The 20408-nt window shown below is 39.7% G+C and overlaps 1 pseudogene; it reads right to left on the bottom strand.

Moving 5' to 3' along the window:
* Nucleotides 1–539: 539 nt before the first annotated feature.
* On the bottom strand, nt 540–19886 carry LOC128106700 (guanylate-binding protein 4-like; annotated as a pseudogene).
* Between the last annotated feature and the right edge of the window lie 522 nt (nt 19887–20408).

Genomic DNA, 20408 nt, shown 5'->3' with positions numbered 1-20408 from the left:
CATTAAAATATCTGATATGTTAAGTGACTTACCAAGTCCTTGTAGAACAGTACCAATCCGAGGGAATTTCAAAACAGCCACCTAGTGTCCGAGGTGTGAATCCAGAGAGATAGAGAGATAGAGAGAGAGAGAGAGAACACGCAAGAACCGTAGTCGCAAGTTCTGCCTAAGAGCTTGAATCCAGCCACATGTTCCCGCTTGAGCCTAGTCAAACCTTGGCTCTGGCTACCTTAAGCTCCAACCACATGCGTTGGCTTTACAGGCAGGGGCCCTGTCCAGCAGGGCAGGCCTGAATTGTCTGTAGCAACGGCTTTAAGCAAGTAGCTGAAGGTTAGTCCGGCCTGAGGCCAAGCCGACCTGGGCCCAGGCTAGGGAGCCAGCCGCTCTGGCTGGAAACCGGACCTGCCAGCCGCCCTGGCAGGAAACAGGACCTGCTGGCCGCCCTGGCGGGAAACCTGACCTGCCGCCAAGCCAAGTTAAGCGGTTTTTAATGGATTCTTGTCACGTTGGGCGCCAAATGTAGATGTAACCAACGGTCTTATTAAATAAGAAACACAGAGAAGATTCAGAGAAGAAAGCCAAGAGGTCAGAGCTAAGAGCCTCACCCTTCCTGATTCAGGGATCCTCTTCAGCCAAGAGAGCTCTCCGAAAAGGGGCCTACTTCCTGTGTGTATGTCTTTATATACTCTAGCTGTTCTGCCTTCTCATTGGTTGTAAACCCGAACATGCCACTGCCTGAATATACCACCCTCCAGGTCCTTAAAGGCGTGCGCCACCGCCGCCACGCACTTGCTATGGCTCTAATAGCTCTGACCCCCAGACAACTTTATTTATTAACATACAATTAAAATCACATTTTAGTATAAGTAAAATACCACCACAGATTTGTGCAAACAGTGAGGGTTTCCTTCTAGTTCTCTCAATCTCTTCTCTCAGTTGACTTATTTCATTCTTTAACATTTCAGATTTCTTTCTGAATCCTTCCACAAGCAGTTCTTCTTGGACCTGTAAAAAGAAAAATCCTTCATTAATGGCAGAATTTTGTATTTAACAACTTTAGCATAAGTACATTATCTATTTCACTACCACCTCAGAATGGTCTTTGATATTTCAAGACATTTTCACCTAACAATAAATATCCATGGTTTGTTCATATTTAGGGAGAATTCTTCAGCATCTTCCCCAGAAGAGCAAAGAGTTTTGTCCCAATACACAAAACTTTACCCTTTGGGAGAGACTGCAGAGGTGAACTGAAATTCACTCTCAATTCCAAGAAGGCATCTCTTTGATTATTTAATGATTATGGGAGTGCTGACCTTGTATAGACCACTGATTATTAACTCTAGGATGGGACACATAGTTTCTTTTACTCCAGCTTACAAGATGAATCAAGCAGGCACAGGAATAAATAGAGCAATTTATGAGATTGTATCATGTTTTATTTTATTGTATCATTCTATTTTATTTTTTCATTTAATTAATTATTCAATTTAATCTCTCTTTATGCATACATGTGTGAGCACATGTGTAGGTTAGTACACATGTATGTGTTTGTACATGTCTACAGAGGCCAGAGGTTGTTGTCATGTATCTTCTTCAACTGCCTCCTACTTATTTTTTTTTTATCAAATTTGTTTATGTTTACTTTACTTGACTGAGTATTTTGATTACATGTATGTGTACCATGTGTGTGCCTGGTGCCCATGGATATCAAAGAGGGTATCAGATCCCCTAAAATTCTAGTTCTAGGCAATGTAAGGTGTCATGTGCTTGATGGAAACTAAACCTGTGTCCTTGACATGAACAATAAGAGCTCTTAACACCTGAGCCAAGGTTACAGCCCCGTTTTGAAGATAAAGTCTCTCCTTAATTCTATTGCTATCTGATTCTACTAGACTGCCTAGCTTTAAGCTGCACAGATCCTCCTCTCTTTCCCCCAAATGCACAAGGGTTACTGGTACATGTCACTTTGTCCAGATTTTCTCCATGGATTCTGAAGATCTGAATTTGTTCCTCATGCATGCACAACGAGAATTTCACTAACTGAGCCATCTCCCAACACCATCCTCCTCCTCCTCCTCCTCCTCCTCCTCCTCCTCCTCCTCCTCCTCCTCTTCCTCTTTTTCCTCCTCCTCCTCCTCCTCCTCCTGGACTGTTTTATCCTGGGCTAGATCTAACACATTTACACTAGATAGGTCGAACGCATGTCCCTTTGAAGATTAAGCCTAGAGTCCTAAAAACTAGTGGGAAGTGTCAACTGCAGCACAAGAAGACCACTCTAGCAACTCAAACAGCAACTCAGAACCCTGGGGACATTATCTGTACACTCGAAAGGGTAACCCTGCACAGATGCTGGGCTCTTACACTTACAGCTTCAGTAAGACCCATGTGAACTTCAATCAAACATTCGCAGTTGAAGTTACATGTTTGAGATGAACAGTTCCCTTCTTGGGGAGTCACAGCACCATCTGTCTGGCACTGATAAGCCCCATCATCCACACTCACCTTCAGCTTGTGCTCCAGCATCTTCTCTTGCTCTCTCAGAAGCGTCTCCCTTTCCCTCTCCATCTTCTCCTGAAGTTTAGCGATGTTTTCTCAAAAGCTTCTCTCTTGAGCTTCTATCACTTGCTCTTGCTCCTTCTCTTTCTGTCTCAGCAGCTCTCGTTCCTTCTCAGCCACCTCCCTCTTTGTCTGTTCAGTTGTTCCACAGATGTTTGAGAGAGGAAAGAAATCCCAGTCAGAATGTAGCTATGCTCCCCTGGGCTCACAGGGAAACCTCTGGGTACTCCCATCAGCCAGGCCAGCAGCACCATGATACCTAAGATCATAGAAAGGCACCATTGACTGGACATATACCACACCAGCACTTCTAGTTGTTTGCACATCTGGGAGAGGTCATGACCCCTGGCAGGAGGATGCTCCTTGTTCCAGAAGGATCTACCTGTACATCAGTCAGAGGGCCTTGCAGAATGTACCCACCCCTCTAACAGTTGGACCCTTTACCCTACCTGCTGTGGCCCTCTGTCCATCTGTAAGGGCTTTGTCTGACTACAGGTTGTGGAACAGAGAAAAACCAATATTTTTATTTAAAGCAGGTTGATTATAAATGCGATCTCTTTCTAAAGAAAAAAAAGGGGGATAGTATAGATATGATAGGATAAAAGGATAGATTAATGAACGTACTTTTAAAGAGCAACTTTTTAAAAATATTTCATGTTGCTATGGATTTTAGTTTATTGGCACAAATTTAAAGTTAATTTTGTTATACTGTGTGTATATTTCTAGTCTTGTTTAAGGTATTATGTTTGTTCAGCTCATTTAAAATTGTAATGGAAATTTAAGAAGTAGATTAATAGTTAGTCATCTATGATAATCATACTTATAGTCATGTTAGTTATTTTTTCTAGGTACACATAGATATGTTTCAGATAGATAGGTAATCTTCAAACACTTCAAAGACCTACAGAATATGGCATTTAAAATGTTTTTAAAGATTTAGACATTCCGGACAGTGAGTCATGTCTACTCCTGGCAGCACCAATTCACTTCAGAGAGGAGGATGGGCATCGAAGACACTCCATATAGAGTTTATCTTCACCTTGGCAAAAATAGCCATTTTGGCAAGAAACTGTTCTTGCCTGGACTCCTTGATCAACTGGACATGCAGGACCCATAGAAAGGTAACCACTGAACTTTATTTGATGAAATGGTCCTTCATGTTTCTGCTTCGCAGAAGAAACTGCCAGACATTCTACAGGACACAGAGAAATGATTGAGAGACTCTAGGCCTGTGGGCTAAAGACAGATGCCCCAACTTTACAAAGGAACATTAGGTGACTGTCCAGGCTGCTAGCTGTCTCTGTCTACTCTGCAAGACTCCCAAAAGTTGTTTGCATCCTTCTCCCATATCTCAGGTAATAGTATATGCTTCTCGGGTCTTTGATATAGGTGAAGACTAGAGTTATAATTTCCTCAGTTATGATAAAAGATAAGTTAGATATAAAATCTTAGACTCACAAATATAAGATAGGTAGGATATCTTCTTTAACATTGTAACTGTAATTCTTGCTTGATAATAGTTTTGTTATATGTAAGAACAGAGAGCCTAGAGCTAATGAAATTACATCTCTGTATAACAATTTCCTAATAAACAAACTAAAAACGGATTAAACCTAAGACCTCACACTATAAAATTCTTAAAACAAAAGTTGAGAGAAAAGCCATGTGATGGTGCTTTAGATTTAACACAAAAGCATAGGCAAATAGATGGGTGAGACTATAGGCCACTATACACTCTCTGTACAGTGAAGGAAACATTTGATAAAATGAAATGGGATATATAGGAGAGAAAATGTTTGCAAGCCATAGACTGATAAGGAGTTAAAACATGAAGAAGATGAAGAACTCACATGACAAAATTGGGAAAACTAGCATGTTTAAAGTAACATGCAATTGCCCTGAAAAGATGGTTTTCAAAATAGGAAATTCAAATGCCAATGAGTATTCATACTCAGCATTACTAACCCTTCATGAAATCACAAACCAAAACCACAATGAGGTGTCCTCTCATTCCTGTGGCCATGCCTACTATAATAAGCCCAACAGTTTTGGTTGGGTTGACAAAAACCTTTGTAGATTTCTTAATGCAATGGAAACTGATTACAGTCATTGTGCACAACAGCGTAAAGATTCCTCATAAAACAGAATTCTGAGATTCTGACTTGCCAAATCTGCAAATGAATGGCAGTGTAGTCCTAGTCAATATGCTAGGTGCCTCATGCAGTTACTCATATCCAGTGCATGAGACTGGAAAGCACAGCCACTTAATTTATATCCTGAAAGCTAAACTAGTAATCTAGCCTAGTCACCTGAAATGACTCGTGGCTCCAGAACTGAATGCTCAGTGTCTGTCAACCATGAACTCATTTTCACCTTGCTTAGTTCTACCAGTATATAGTAGTTACCACTCTACCTAAACTCTGTCAGCCATTGCTTCTGTCATTCCTCACCTTCACTCCCTTCCTGGGCACTTGCTCATAGCCCTGCTCAACCTTCTCCCTGGCCTCTATGTAGAGGCTGTGCCCACCAGGCACAGAGAAAGCTCCATGTGAAATGCTCTCCCTCAGGGGCTCTGCCAGCTTCTCCAGCTCAGCCTGGCAGTGACTGAGAGATGTGGATTCATTCTGTCCCATGAAAGCTTCCTTCCTTTCTTCTGTGGCAGCCTGCCAGGTGAGGAGGGGAAGACAAAACAAAGAAGTTGTTAGAAGGAAGGTATGGTGGTTTCAAAGACAATGGATGGCCTCCATAAGGAGTGGCACTATTAGGAGGTGTGGCCTGTTGGAGTAGGTGTCACCTTCTAGGAAGAAGTGTGTCACTGAGGAGGTGGGCTTTGAAGTCTCCTATGCTCAAGTCATCCAGTGTCACAATTCACTTCCTGTTGCCTGAAGATTAAGATGGAGAGCTCTAGGCTCCTTCTCCATCACCATGTTTTTCTGCACAGTACCATGCTTCTCGCAACGATGATAATGGACTAAACCTCTGAAACTGTAAGGAACCCTCAATTAAATGCTTTCTTTTATAAGAGTTGTCATGGCCATGATATCTCTTCATGGCAATAGAAATTCTAAGTAAGACAGAAGGTGCCACTGGAATTTCCTGGATGAAGCAATGAGACAGTCCCAGAATGTACTGGGAAAGGAGGATCAGGAGATTTGCTTTAGTATCAATGTGGTCAATTCTGTGTGACTTCTGAAAAGTCTGTTAACTTCCTTGGGTTCATACCCAGCGACTGTAAACTCAGGTTGGAAGACATGAGTCCATTTCCTCTGAGAATGGGGGTTGGTGTGGCTGACAAACCAATTCTTCAGAACTGAGGTAAGTGTACTCTCAGCAGAGTTTTGAACCCTCATGAACTCTTACCATGATTACTTGAGTGTTAGGATTCTAGAACAGGTATGTTTTTTTGTTCTTTATGTGTTTTTACTTGTGCTCATAACTGATAATCCTTATAAATTTCCTCAGTGTGAGCTAAGAGAGTTTTGTCTTTCAGGGTTCAAATTTAGAGAAATGAAAGACCAAAAACTCTAGAGGAAGATTCCTTTGGTTTAATAGGTCATGGTACTCCCCTGAGAGTTGTCCTTTGGTTCGATGTTTATTATCCAGGGCTAGGGAACATGGTGGATAGTAATCCTATAGTGGCATTGTATTACATAGCACAGGGTGATCTAGTCACCCAAACCCTTCAAAATGTAAGTTTTGTCTGGCTGTGGCAAGAGGAGAAATCAGAACGTCTAGAAACAAGAAAAGGAGCCAGTGTTTCCTTGTGTGGTAAATGGAGTGCACCGAGCTTCACCTCTGTCTTCAACTTTGAACTCATAAAATGCATACTGTTTCAATCTGTTAAGTACATGATAACTGGTTTCATAGCAATAAAGGAATCAAATGCTATTTTTCCTAGAAAGGGCAAACTCTGGTACAAAGAGTCAAGTTAACCATTAAAAATTTCAAAGAGAAAAGTTCAGACCATGAGATAAAAAAGTGGAGTCTAAGGTTGAAAACAGAAAGGCAAGGATCAGGCAAGATAAGTGCTAAGATGCATTACCACCAGCTTCCTCTGGAACTCTTGTTCATCATCCTTGAAGGAGTGCTCCATGAAGACAGCAATGGCCTCCTTATCACAGGGTGCATGCACATCCAGCAGCTCCTGGAGTGTATCTGTGGGAACCCTGTAATGGTCAGCTGCCATCTGTACAGCTGCTGAGTTCTCAAGCTGGCCTTTGGTCATCAGTGCATTCTCCAAACAAGGAACAAATTCCACTATTGATGGCATCCAAGTAGGTCTTCACCAGAGTCCTCAGTCCTGAGAAAAACACAGTTAAGAATTAGAAAGTTCTCACTAATTGTTTGTATAAGCTTTAGACCTAGCATTATCAAAAGCAACAACATTCTATTCCTCTTGAATTTCTCTGCTGCTCTTACTTCTTCCATATCTTCTGTACTTTTTCCGTGTCCTCTCAGAATCAATATCTATTTAATAAAAATCAACTTATTTCCTTTGTAGCTCTCTAATTCAATACACTAAAAATAATCAATGATCATAACCAAGAGGTTTCAAGGCTTCTTGGGGAGAATAAAACACTCTACCATATAAATACAATAAAAGTTTGCTAGGAAGAGAAAATAAATTTCATCTTTTGTGAAATCAAGTTCCAAATGAAAATTTAAGTCCTATCAGAAAAAAAAATCCAAAATTTGAAGACAGAATATAGAACATGGAACCAAGTATGGATCCATGTGAGTGCTAACAAAATATGTTTACAGAGGCAGAACGTCTATGACACTTATGTTTAAACTTCTTTCTCAACTGCATGGGACTTTTGACCTGCTGTGTTCTGGCATGTGTCGCCCCATAAATAATCTGTATGATCAAACTGAGACACTCTTCCTCAGGGACTCCAAGTCATATTGCAGGTTCTTATCCAAATCTTGCAGATTTGCAGTCTTCTGGACATCTTTATGGTATTAGTTTTGTGAGGCATGTTAGACCTCAATAAACACTCATACACAGAAAGTTCAAGTATGGAACACGTATATGTGATCTGAACATTTGTTTCTCCGTATTCCTTTACATAAGCAAACAACAATTTTCAAGACCACAAAAGATCATCACTTCTTTACATATTCTAAGCCACAGAGACATTCATGTGACAAGAGAAACACATGATTTCCTGTGATAATAGTTCCCTTTCTCATGGTCTTTGTGAAGACATAGGAATAGAATTTTTTTTTTCATTCAACCTGGAAATTCCATTCCACTTGGTTTTCTGGATCTTTTTCAATTCAGAAAAATAAATTTTTGTCACTTGTAGGGCAGTCAAAGACAAAACATCTCTGTAATGGAAAGAAATATCTGATACATTCTCTGGTCGTGTTGGATTTTTGGACTTTGAGATTGTTTCCTATAAAAGAGGGGAGGGAAAAAAAACCACTCATTGAAGAGGCAGCTAGAAGATAAGTTCATTGGCAACTTTCCATGAATGTTTTTCAGGGCTGGAACTCCAGTACGTCTGAGTGACTGAACCAACAGCTTTAGAGTAACCAGTGCATTTGGAGACCTCACTATTTAGTCATTATACTGGATTTGACACTGTTTTTCAGAGAGACATGTAACATAAATTAGCTATGCAAAATGAATATTTGTCTAAATGATAGATGAATTAATAAAAATATTGATTCTAGGCACTTATCTATCCTACTAACATAGTTCATGTAATGAATTGGTAATGTTAACATGCCAGTACATTGCATAAGGCTAGAAGGTGAAATTTTGATGAAAAATCAAAAATTACACATTAGTAGAAAAATAAATCTCCTTCTCCCACCCCTGTCCACTGAGAGATGCTCAGTTTATACACAGACATCCATTGGGAGGTATAACTATTTGAGCTAGTAAAACATTCTGACTAGGAAATGTTTTTAAAATTAGGCCAGTAGATTTCCTAGTGGTCTTAGGCTTATTGCTTTTTATTTGATGAATCGTTTTCTAAAAAAACGATTATGAAGAACATATAAATTAACAAATAAATAAATAAATAAGGCTGAGGAAGTAGTCTCCTTGATTGTAATCCTCACCTATTTTTGCTTTTGTTTGTAATACTAATAGGTATAAAATTATTTTATATGACATGTCCTAAGTTTAAGTGAGTTTAAATCATAGCCTCTGAATATTTTCAAGTAATAGTGATAGCCAAAATTATGGCTGCCCGTCGATTGTCATGACCATTGACACAGGTTTCAACCCAGTCTCATGCAGATATGTCAAGTGCTGTGCAGGGTTTAGTTGATGCTACATCCCTGTTGAAACTTCCCTTACACTCTGATACCTGGAATCAGCTTCAGGGCATTCTACAGGTACTCATCTGCTGTGATGACATATCCATCCAACTTCAGCTCCAGAACAAAATCCTGAAGAGCCCAGACAAAGTCTGGAAAGAAACCCACGAACTCAGTAGAGTCCTCTGCTTCATACACTCTGGGGCTGGGTTTTGCTCAGTTAGTGTGTTAATTTAGTCACATAGCTGGGATTGTAACTAAGGATATGAAACTAAATATCTTTCAGGTCTCATGCAGAATCAATTATTAAAAATATTCCCCCTTTGAACACTGCTGCTGGTAGGAGTGCAAACTTGTACAGCCACTTTGGAAGTCAATATGAAGGTTCTCAGAAAACTGGGAGCCGATCTACCTCAACACTCAGCTATACCAATCTTGGGCACATACCCAAAGAATGCTCAGTCATACCACAGGGACACTTGCTCAACTATGTAATGGGTAATGCCATTCTGTATGCTGTGAATATGTGTTGCTCTGATTGGTTGATAAATAGAGCTGTTTGGCCAATGGTGAGGAAGAATAAGTTTAAGTGGGACATTCTAACTAGAGAGAAAGAAATGAAAAAGACAGGGCAGAGGAGATGCTACTAGCCAGGGCCAGGAGAAGCAAAATGTAAAACTACTGATAAGCCACAAGCCATGTGTCAAGTATAGATTTATAGAAATTGGTTAATTTAAGGTGTAAGAGCTAGCTGGCAAGAAACCTGCCATGGCCATAGTTTAAATAAAGTATAAACCTCTGTGTGTTTACTTTGGTCTGAGCAGCTATGGTACCAGCAGGTGAGAGAGATTTGTCGGGACTGCAGCCCAGGTGAGACACAGGAAAACTTTCACTACAACTATGTTCATAGCAGCATTATTCATAATAGCCAGAACCTGGAAACAATCTACATGCCCCTTAAGGAAGAATGGATAAAGAAAATGTGGTACATTTACACAATGGACTATTACTCAGCAGTAAAAAACAAAACAAAACAAAACAAACAAAAGAAAACAATGGCATCATGTAATTTGCAGGCCAATGTACGGAACTGAAAAAAAAAAAAAAAAAACATCCTGAGTAAGGTAACTAAGATCCAGAAAGACAAACAGGGTACATAGTCACTCATAAGTGGATATTAGGTGTAATGCTGCAATCCACAGCCCCAGAGAGGTTAGGTAACAAGAATGGCCCACAGATGGATGCATGGATTTTTCTGGGAATGGGAAAAAAAGAGATCTTCTGAGTAACATGGGGGTGGGAATAGAGATCAGGGTATAGGAACATGAGGGATCTGGTGGGTGGATTGAGGGAGACCAGCTCCCTCTTAGTCACCCAGGATACTCTTGAGCAAGGAGAAATGAGGACAGACTGGGTCCAAATCCACCAGCCCCTTCTGTCTCTACCAAAGGGCTTTTCAAAGAATGCCAAGGGGTGGAGCAAAAGACCTCCACTGTCCCCAGCAGGGCCAAGTATAGACCATCCCAATCACCTGGTGACCTTGCATATGGTCAAGCCATCCCCTAATGCAGCCCTTCTGTGTATAGCAAGCCCAGGTTTCACTAGAAAACCTTTGTGGTCTCCCACAGGTCCCTCCTCTTATTTTTTTTTTAAAAAGAGGCCCTCAGGCCCCTCAGATAAGCTGAGGTCTGTCTTAGGTCATCTTCTTAAGCCAGACAACACTTACCCATCTTGGAGGTACATTTTCCATCAAGTTCCCTCAGAAAGCTGGCAAGAGAAAGTTACCTATCATTGGCTCTCAGCCTCTGGTGGGACAGGGTACTGAGCTTGACTCAGATCTGGCCCGGGTTCCTATTGAACTTACAACCATTACAATGATCTCCATATCTGCCTTACCTTCCAGTACAGGAGTAGAGGATGATAGAGATGGCCTATCATTTTTGGAATGGGTCTCAAGATGTTTATAACAGCCTTAGCTGTGCCAAGCCCTTTCTTAAATCAAAAACTTTTGATGCAATCCGCATCAGATAAACTACATCCAACTAAAAGATTGCCTTAGCTTTTTACCAAACTCTGGTGCTGTTGTGTCTTTCTGCATGCTGTGAATATGTGTTGCTCTGATTGGTTGATAAATAAAGCTGTTTGGCCTATGGCAAGGCAGCTTAGAGGCAGGCAGGAAATCTAGGAGAGAGCCAGGAAGAGAAAGAGAGGCAGAGAGAGGTCATGCCACCACCGAAGGAACAACATGCCAGCAGACCGGTAAAGCCACAGAACACGTGGCAAAACATAGATTAATAGAAGTGAGTTAACTTAATATGTAAGAGATCTCTAGCAAGAAGCTTGAGCCATAGGCCATGGCCATACAGTTTGTAAATAATATTAAGCCTCTGAGTGATTATTTTATAAGTGGCTGTGGGGCGACAGGAGCCGGGCAGGACCAGAGAAAACTTCCAGCTATATTTGGCATACCAGCATAGGGCTCTCAAATTTCCATAAGGCCTAAAAGAATTTTAAAAGGGCTTCTAAAGACACAATAATGGACCCCAGAACAGCTTTCTACTTCATGTCTCATGAGGGCTGATATATAGAGATGTCAAGGTACAGAGATGGCATGGTGTACGGACTTGAGCTACAGTATGGTGGGTTCATGGAATATGGGAATATGGGCTTGAGTGCAGCACGGCAGATTCCTGCTGCTATACATAGTGGTGTCTGTAAGCCATGCAGCATGGTGCATGATGGGTATAGCTTTTGCTAATACAGAAAAGAAAAAGGGGAGGGGGGAAGAAAAGGTTTCTGGGCTATAGGCTGCTGGATGGAGACATGGACCCACTCATTACCTTCCAGAGTTGGTAGTATGCATGGCTCCCAGAGCTGGTGGTAAATGTACCACTGCCATGTTTGGAAGCTGAGTGGGTGGAGTCAGTAGCCAAGCAGTTCAGCAGTTTAAAATATCTCCTGGTCAGAGAAGGATTATTGATTCACAATAAAACAGATTCAAATGAAATAAAACCCTAAACAGATTACAATGTGTGTAAAAACGTATATAGGCTTGGAAGAGAGAGGAAAAGGAGGATAGTCAGTTATATATAGAAATAGATAGTGTTAAAAAATAAAGTCTTTAAAGAGAGGGTAAAAATGATATAAAAAATAAGCCATGTAAAGATAGAAATCACACACAGAGTCTGGATTACATTGCCTTTAGGATTTTTAAGCAGAAAGACATTTGATTGAAAAGGCTACTCAGTTAAACCAATATGCATATTTTAAAGGTATCTTGACTTCAAAACTTGGATCTAAGGTTATGTTGCTTTGGAAAGGAGGGTCTACTTTTGTTTCCACTAAAGATGAAAACCTGTGGATTGCTTCCAGGCTAATATGGTTTGACCAGCCAAGACCCCCTAAAAGGTCTCTCATGACACCATGACCCAGATGATACAACATCCAGAACAGCTTCAAGGCAATTGGCTCAGACAATTCAGCCTCACAGACTATGCCAGTCAGCACTTAAGTATAATTCTTAATTTTCTCAAGATCCCCATAAAATTGCCAGAACCCTCAACCAGCAGGAAGTAGTATGAGAAGCTACACCCAAATTCACAAAATATTGTTTATAAATGTTTATTTTTATTTAAATGTGGTTGATTATAAATACAATCTCTTTCTAAAAAAAGAAAAGGGGATAATATAGATATGATAGGATAAAAGGGTAGATTATTGAACCTGCTTTTAAAGAGCAACAACTTGTTTAAAATGTTTTACATTGCTATAGATTTTAGTTTATTACAAATTTAAAGTTAATTTTGTTATACTGTATATATATATATATATATATATATATATATATATTTCTACTCTTGTTTAAGTTATTAGGCATATACAACTCATTTAAAATTACAATGTATAATTAAGAAACAGATTAATAATTAGTCTTCTATGATAGTCAAACTTATAGTCATATTAGTTAAGTTTTCTAGGTATACATAGATACAATTCAATTAGGTAGATAATCTTCAAACACTTCAAAGACCTACAGAATATGGCATTTAAAATATTTTAAAAACTTAGACTTTCTGGACAATGAGATAGACATATCTGCTCCTGGCAGCACCAATTATTTCAAGGAGAATGATGGGCATTGAATAAACTCATTATGGAGTTTGCTTTCTTTGTGGCAAAAGTTAGCCACTGTGCAAAAAAGTGCCCTTGTGTTGACTGATTGACAGTATGTTGTATATACTGAACATGCAGGACCCATAGGAAGGTGACCGCTGAATTTTTCAAGGCAAGATGGTCCTTCAGATTCCTGCCTCACAGAAGAAACTGCCAGACACTCTACAGAAAACAGACAGAAGCCACTGAGAGACTCTAGGACTATTGGCTGAAGAAGGCTGTCCCAATGTTGCAGAGGAACTTTGGTTAACTGTCTAGGTAGCCAGCTGTCTCTGTCATTCTAGATTTTTGGAAGTTGCTTACAATGCTCTTCCGTTTACTGTTTGATATAGTTGAAGACTAGATAGTTATGATTATATTTTTCCTTGGTTATGATAAAAGATAAGTTAGATATGAAAACTTAGACCCAAAAATATAGGATAAATAGAATATGTTCTTTGAATTTGCTAAACATAAATAGACTAGACATTGTAACTATAGTTCTTGCTTGATAACTGTTTTGGTATATGCAATTTTACTAGGTTAAAGTTAAAATCTTCCTTTTTGATTAGACAGAAAAGGGAAAGCGCTGTGGGATCTTCTTCTGTATGCTGTGAATATGTGTTGCTCTGATTGGTTGATAAATAAAGCCGTTTGGCCTATGGCAAGTCGGGTTATAGTTAGGCAGGAAATTAAAGAAAGAGACAGGAAGAAGAAAGGAGAGGGGAGGGAGAGACTAGCCTGCCACCCAAGGAACAACATGCCAGCAGACCGGTAAAGCCACGGAACACATGGCAAAACATAGATTAATAGAAGTAGGTTAATTTAAGATGTAAGAGCTACCTAGCAAGAAGTTTGAGCCATAGCCATGGCCATACAGTTTGTAAATAATATTAAGCCTCTGAGTGATTATTTTATTAGTGGGAGCCAGGTGGGACCAGAGAAAACTTCCAGCTACACTCTGGTTCATTAGTACCAACATAACTCTAGTATAAACATTACATATTTATAACTAACATGACTATTTACTATATGTATTCACACTTCTTACAAACCTACATCACTATTCATATTTAAACTTAAATTTTATAGGATAACTTTATAAACCTTAGCAAACACCTAGAGGAGATTTCTTAACATCGGCAATCACTATACATGTTTACCCTTTTTACAAGCTTAACTCAAAAGGAAACTCTATAGGACCACTTTACAAACTTTAGCACACATCTAGAAATGATTTTTTTAACAGAACTATTTACATTATCTTCCAACAAGCCAGAGTACATGAATTGAGAATCGCCACAGCTAAAATTGCAAGTGAGCTCAAAACGGCTTCATTTTTGAAGTTCACAGTCAGGCTTGATAATCTCCTTAAAGTGCCCCTGACAATTGGAAACCAGAGCCCAATTCACCAGTGGCTCACTCAATCCTGGGATTTAATGAGTACTGTTGCAATGAAGTTGTAACATTTGTTGCTAGAGAGTTGCAACATTCAGGACAATGCCACTTCCCCAAAGTCACTCTTACTGCTGAGCTCTCTCAGCTCTTCTGGAATCAACAGAGATGTACTCAGCAGCAGATGGTTTTTAACTAGGGGTTGTCCCTTTACCTAACTTATTGCAGCTCTTCTATGCTACAATTCAGACAAACATTTCTGTTACAGCATGCTGTGGGATAATGCTGTTGTACACTGGTTTAATAAAACACTGATTGGCCATTAGCCAGGCATGAATTATATGTGGGGTGAGCAGACTAAAGGAATGCTGGGAAGAGGAAGAGCAGAGTCAAGAGTCACCAGCCAGACACAGAGGAAGCAAGATGTGAAGGCAAAACTGAAAAAAAAGGTACCAAGCCACATGGCTAAACATAGATAAGAATTATGTTTAATTTAAGTGTAAGAGCTATTCAGTAATAAACCTGAGCAAATGGCTAAGCAGTTATAATTAATATTAAGCCTTTGTGTGATTATTTAATAAAAGGCTGCGGGACTGTGGGTGAGAGATTTGTCCTGACTGCAGGTCAGGCAGAAAACAGAAAAACTTTCTACTATAACAGCAGAACTTTCAGCTTGCACTACCGAAAAGCCTCACCTCAGGATGAGGATGAAATTACCGTATTGAGCTGCCATAAAGCTCTTAGCAAAAACTTCTTGCTATTAGACAGTATCTCAAAAGAGCCTGAATTGATTCGCCACTAGTCAGCCAAAAGTGGTTTGGCTCTGAGCTCCATTTTCCTTTACTAACTAGTGACAAAGCCTTTGTCCCAAACTTCTCAGCAGTCTGGGAGCCCCCTAAGTCTCCTGCTTTCCCTAGACTGCAGGAGGGAACCTCAATATCATGAGAACTGGTTTAGCTGCTTTTCACTCCAGTTCCTCTAGCAGAGTGTCATTGGAGCTGACATTCCTCTACTCCATATTCCTCACCAGATGCTCAGGTAACCATTGAGCTTCATTTTCATCTTGTGAAAAAACATAAACATGTCCTCGACCCCATATTAAAAGAAGGTTGGGACCCTTCCATAATACCAAGCAAGGATCTTTCCATTTCACCTGAGCTAAAGTTGCTCAGGTGCCATCATGCCAAAATCTATCCATGGCAGATTGTTCTCAGATATCCACATTAAAAAATGCAGAACGAAAAGAGCATGATTCAATGTATCATGTGGCAATTGAGGGTAAATTTCCCTCTTCTTTATTTTTTGAAGTTGTATCTTGAGACTACCATGAGCTCTCTCTATGATTCCTTGTCCCTGAGCATTATAAGGAATGCCTGTTTTGTGCTCAATTTGCGATTGGGCACAAAATTGCTGAAATGCCTTGCTACTATATCCAGAACCATTATCAGTTTTAATAAATTTTGGTATTCCCATATAGGAAAAATATTTTAAGCAGTGCATGATTACATGCTTTGTAGCTTCCTCAGATTGTGTACTAGCCATTACAAATCCTGAATAAGTGTCTATGGTAACATGTACATATTTTAACACGCCAAATTCTGCAATATTAGTGACATCCATTTGCAATAGATGATAAGAAGAAAAGCTCGAGGATTTTACCCCTAAGTGAGAGACAGGAAAATATTTTGGACAAACTTCACATTGTTTGACTATTTATTGAGCAGCTTTTCTGGCAAGATTAAATTGCTTCCTTAGATTTTTGCTATTTTGATGCTGTAAAGCAAGTGACTGTTGAGCCAATTCTACTTGGGATAAGGCGATCATCTGAGTTAATTTGTCAGCTGTTGCATTACCCTCAGTTAAAGGACCAGGAAGATTGGAATGAGCTCTAATATGACCCACAAAGCATGGTAACTTTCTTTGGTGAATAGTGTCTTGAATTGTTGAAACATTTTAATTGACTATTGCCAGTCCCAATGCATGGAACAGTTTCTATAACTTGAAGAGACTATTGGTATGTAAATTGAACGTACTGTCTGCAAGAAACTGAAAAACAATGTTCTCTGACCATAATTCCACTATCTGTACAGAAACTGAGTTTGTTTGTACTACATAACTTTTTCCATTGTTAACATTAGAAGAGCCATCAGTAAAACCTAGCATAGCATCTCTTACGGGATCTTTCATAACAATCTTAGGAAATACAAATGAATATATTTGAGCAAATTGTAACAATTGATCAGCTAGAAACTGATTATCAATGTGACCTAAAAACTGAGAAAAGGCAATTGCCCAAGAATTACTATTTTGAAAAAGCCAGTCAATTTGCTGTTTTTGTAAAAAGAACACTGATTACATTTGGTTCTTTACCAAAATAATGTCTAGATTCAATTCTACTTTTCTGTACCAAACAAGTTACAGATTCATAGACTGGATTTAATGCCTTGGCTGGTGAAACATAAAGATGTAACCATAAAAGAGGATTGTTTTGCCATAATACTGCTGTAGGAGTATGTCTAGTGGGTAAAATATATGCATGCCAAGGTAGGGCATAATTAATGTAACACACTTGCTGATTTTTGAATAACTTTTTCAACTTGTAAAAGAATTTGTCTACCTTTTTCAATTAACTATCTGGGCAAATTAGGGTCACTATCTCCCTTTAAAACATCACTGAAGGGTTCCAAATCACCAGTAAATAACTTTAAATAAGGCTGTAACCACTGAATGTCCCCTAATAACTTTTCAAAATCATTTAAAGTTTTAACCCATTCTTATGTATTTCCAATTTTTTTTTTTTTTTTTTTTTTTTTTGGTTTTTTGAGACAGGGTTTCTCTGTGTAGCTTTGTGCCTTTCCTGGAACTCACTTGGTAGCCCAGGCTGGCCTCGAACTCACAGAGATCCGACTGCCTCTACCTCCCGAGTGCTGGGATTAAAGGCGTGCGCCACCACCGCCCGGCGTATTTCCAATTTTTGAAGCTTTATTTCCTTAGGGTATAATACCTGTCCTACATACTGAAAAGGTGGCTGTCTTTGAACTTTCTCCAGAGTGATAATTAACTCTGTGTGAGTAGGACAGTGCTGAAGCTGTGCAAAGTCATCACGCAAAATTTCCTCATCTTTATAGGCAAGCAAAATATCATCTATATTTAATATAATATAATATAAACCTGCTGAAATGGCTCTCTAACTTTTTGGATAGCTTAAGCTACACATTTCTGACACAGTGTTGGGCTATTGCCCATTCCCTGGGGCAAAACATTCCAATGGAATCTTTTCATGAGCTCTTTAAAGTTAACTGGGGGAACATTAAATGAAAATCTTTGACAGTCTTCGAGTGGGGAGGGGGGAGCGGGGGGAGTGCAAAAAGAATGGTATAAAGGGAGTGAGGGGAAACTGGTTGGTATGTAAAATAAATAAAATATTTTAATTATTAAAAAATAAATGATAAATAAATTAAAAACAATATTCTCCTTTGTGCTGTGTCCATTCTAGCTCAACCAAGACTTGCTGACTTAGACTCCAGAACAAGCTGTAAGTTGCCTTCCTCCTAATCTCAGGAAAACATGGCAGGTTGGTCCCAGGAAGGATACTGCAGCTGCTCCAGGATCTGGTGGTTGATGGTGCTCATGCTGTTGTAGACAAAGGTGCTGCTTAGAAGCACGGCCAGGTTGAAGATCCAGCAGTCATTCTGGTTGTCACCCTGGAAGTCACATGAGGACAAGGGAATTAAGAGTCTAATATTCATTCGTTCATCCAATTGTTCCTTTATACATTATACACATGTTCCTTATACATTATTACTGAATCTCAGAGAAGTATCAAAATCTGAAGATAATTCTACATTCAATCCTCATTACTAACACTTACACTGACCCTCTCAGGGCATTAGCTTGTTGACCTATTAAGTTAACTGATAGAGTTAGGATATAGCTCAGTGTTAGGAACCTTGGCAGGCATGCACAAGATCCTGGGTTTGATTCCCGGAACTGACTGATAAAAAGACAAAGTAATCCATATATATAAAACATTTCCTAAGTGCCTGGAACGCAGTAGGCAGTGATAAATGGGCAGTTACACTTTTATAATTTTTGTCATGATTATAGACACAATCCCTATTCAGTTAAGTACAATGTTTGATTGTGCTTCTGACAAAATGCAGAGACAAACTTTGGGCTATCAATTTCCATATACTTGTCTTCTGGAAAATGACTTTCTACAATCACAAATAAACATGTCAATATATACATACAATCACAATGACAATGTCTGCCAGAAAGAGAGCCAAAATTATTAACAACAAAAAACAGCATAGAAAAGCACATAGAGAGTATGAGTTAATCTGAGAATTTAGAGCAAAAAATCATTATGTTAGATAAGATTCTGCCTTACCTTTTCTATGTCACCAAGGCCCTCTGTGTCCAGAAGGACCAGGGTATGGGTTGGCTTGGTGGGGTGGGGCATTCAACATATCCAGATGCCCTTGGTTTCAGACTGCACTGTGGAACCCAAGGAAAAGCCTGAGGAAAGAGGGAAAACAGCAAAAGGTCACAGAAGGAAGATCAAGGATTGCAGTGTGCTGAGAATGTTTAACAAACAGCAAGGAAAGATTTGCTTTTATCTCAGCTAGGACCATGAATTCAGTCCATACATAACAGACTCTCCCAGGGAACATTTGTGGATTCTTTTTACCTCATTATTCCAACTCTGCAGAATGGACTGTGTTGTAGAATTAGTTTAGACTCTATTAATTGTAATGTTTTTATCTGAGTCCAAAAAGTCCTATGTCCTCTTACTTCTCTGGTAGAGTTCAACCAATGAAACACATCAGTGAATAGCCACTAGCTGGCATTGTGTTCCCTCCCTTCTACCCTCTTGAGCTATAGTGTACCTGGAACTTATTTCTCACCTCTGGTCACAGTTCCCTTCAGGAAGCTCCATCCAATATTTCTCTTGCCACATGTTGAGGCTCATTCTTTACCTGCTCCTTTGGAGTGAAGAGCGATTACCTCCTACCTGGCCACTCCTATTGCAACTCACCAAGTGATGCTCACACCTGTTGGTTCCCTTTGCCCTCCCTACATCATTGTGTACTGTACCACCATTCCATACCCTTCAGTTACCCCATGAGTGCATGCAGTAGTTTGGATCTGGAACATCCACCAAAGGTCCATGTGTTCAAGGCTTGCTCCACAGAATGGTGAAGTGAATGACTGTGGAAACATTAAGAGGTGAGGCCAAGTGGAAGGTCTTTGGGTTATTAGGAGTATGCCTTTGAAGGAGACTGTAGAATGCTATCTCTTGAGTGTTGTTGTTTTTGTTATTGTTGTTTTTTTAATGCCTGGCTTAAAACCCATAGAACAGCACATATCTGGCATGTGCTTTCTGCTAAAATTCACTGCCTTTGCCACCAAGCCCAAGAGCAGTGGGGCCAATTACCCATGAAGTGATGCCCCCAGCAGTGCCAGCCAAACAAATCTTTGTCTTTGTCGTTGATTTTTCCCATGCTTTGGTCATGACGGTGGACAGCTGACTGGCATAGTAGGCTCCTATATCCTGCCAGGCCCTTGATGGGAACAATAGCTTTTTGTTTTGCTTGGTTGGTTGGTTTGGTTTGTTTCTGATGCCCCTTCCTCCCTTAGTTCATTCATTTGATGAGCTCTGTGGCTATTGTGTCATCAGTGTGAAATAACCTAAGAGACAGAGGGGAGGCACATGGCACCTGCTGTTCTTCATTTTCAAAAGCTTAAACCCACAGTAGAGAGGATTGAGAACTTCTCCTAGGGACCAGTGGACAACAAGCTGTGTCCCTTGCCCCAAGACTTTGCCTATCTGCCATAGATAATGCTTCCTCTAATCTCAGGAGTCCTATATAGACACATTCATGTTTTTAGGAATAATATTATGAGATATTATTAAAAAAAACAGATACCAATGATTCAGGATGTACATCTCAACAGAGCACAACTGCTGTTGAACTCTCAGAAGTACCGATGACCCTATTTCTAAATGGGTAATGGATAAACCT

This window comes from Peromyscus californicus, unplaced genomic scaffold (genome assembly GCF_007827085.1).
Source record: "Peromyscus californicus insignis strain IS unplaced genomic scaffold, ASM782708v3 Scaffold_9__1_contigs__length_137607984, whole genome shotgun sequence".
In the NCBI taxonomy this organism is placed as follows: domain Eukaryota; kingdom Metazoa; phylum Chordata; class Mammalia; order Rodentia; family Cricetidae; genus Peromyscus; species Peromyscus californicus.
The sequence above is the reverse complement of the archived record's forward strand: the minus strand, read 5'-3'. Positions and strand labels throughout refer to the sequence as shown.